General features: G+C 38.4%; 1 pseudogene; it reads right to left on the reverse strand.

Annotated features, from left to right (window-relative positions):
- Window positions 1-304: 304 nt before the first annotated feature.
- LOC141584958 (olfactory receptor 9G19-like) lies at window positions 305-1214 on the reverse strand (annotated as a pseudogene).
- Window positions 1215-1425: the final 211 nt, after the last annotated feature.

Raw genomic sequence — 1425 nt, forward strand, 5'->3', positions numbered from 1 at the left:
AGGCAACTTACGAAATGTCAATTTTTTAAAAAACATATTTAATCTCCTTTCTTTTAATCTTCTAAGACTCCTAACAATTTTATAGAGTCCATTCCACGCTACCATGCATAGTAGGTTTTGCAAATGCCCCAGCCTCATTTATTTAAAAAATACATTCAAATATCTTAGTTCCAACTTAAAAACACAAATGCAGACTTCTGTTTCCAAGTTATAAAATGATTTTATCTTTCATTTATTTCTGAGAATATAAACCAGAAACAATGACATGGAGATATTCCGTTAAAAAATCATTTACCAACTATTTTTATTTAAGAAACTTAAGACTAACTGACATTTTCTTCGAGGCATCTTTGACATCCTTATTTCTTAAGTTATAGATCAAGGGGTTTAGCATTGGAATCACCAGAGTATAGAACACTGATCCCACTTTATCCCTTTCTAGGTCAAAACTAGTGCTTGGTCGGAAGTAAATGAAGAAGATTGTACCATAATACAAGGTGACAACTGGGAGGTGAGACCCACAAGTGGAGAAGGCCTGGAGGCGGCCCTCAGTGGAAGGAATCTTCGAGATGGCTGCAATGATGAAGTGATGGATGCAAGAATAAGCACAGTAGAAGTTATTACATTAAAAGCAAGTATAAAATGCAGCAAAGCCTGATATCTCTCCTTCACATCACACTTCAACTATACAAGCAGGGGCAGATCACATGATATTGTTGCCACAGAAGCTCAGGAATATCTCACTGGTGATGACGGTTGAGTTTACAAAGCTACCAAGGTATGAAAAGACAAGACTGGCACATAACGTTTGGGACATGGCCTGAGAATAATGCAGAGGCTTGGAGATTATCACACAGTAGTCATAAGCCGTGGCAGCCAGCAGGTAGCACTCACTATAGGCCAGCTCAGCAAAGAAGAACTGAGCCAGGCAGCCAGCAAAGGAGATGATTTTGTCATCAGAGATGCAGGTCATCAGGATTGGGGGACATAGAAAAATAGCAGAGATTCTGAAGCAATAGGTTTCCAGTGAAGAAATACATGGGTGTGTGGAGCCAAGAATCAGCACAGATGAGAGAAATAAGAATGATGTTGTCTGAGAGTTTTATGACATAAATGGTGAGAAACATGAAAAAGTGCACTTGGTGTAACCCCAAATCTGCTGTGAACTTTAAAAGGATAAACACCTTTACTTTGGTGAAATATCTCTCATCCATTGATTTTGGGTTTCTGTGATTCCCTTCTGTGAAAATATTAATACAGATGCCATGACTTAAGATAGCACTCACTGTATGATTCCCCCATCATTTCCTTTCTGGAAAACTGAAAACTTCAAGTGGTTGATATCAGTTCATTGTGAGACATGTTTATGCTGAAGTTGGTGTCAGTCCATGTCGGTTCATTGTGAGATGTGTTTATGCTGAAATT

Source organism: Saimiri boliviensis, chromosome 6, assembly GCF_048565385.1.
Source record: "Saimiri boliviensis isolate mSaiBol1 chromosome 6, mSaiBol1.pri, whole genome shotgun sequence".
In the NCBI taxonomy this organism is placed as follows: Eukaryota; Metazoa; Chordata; class Mammalia; order Primates; family Cebidae; genus Saimiri; species Saimiri boliviensis.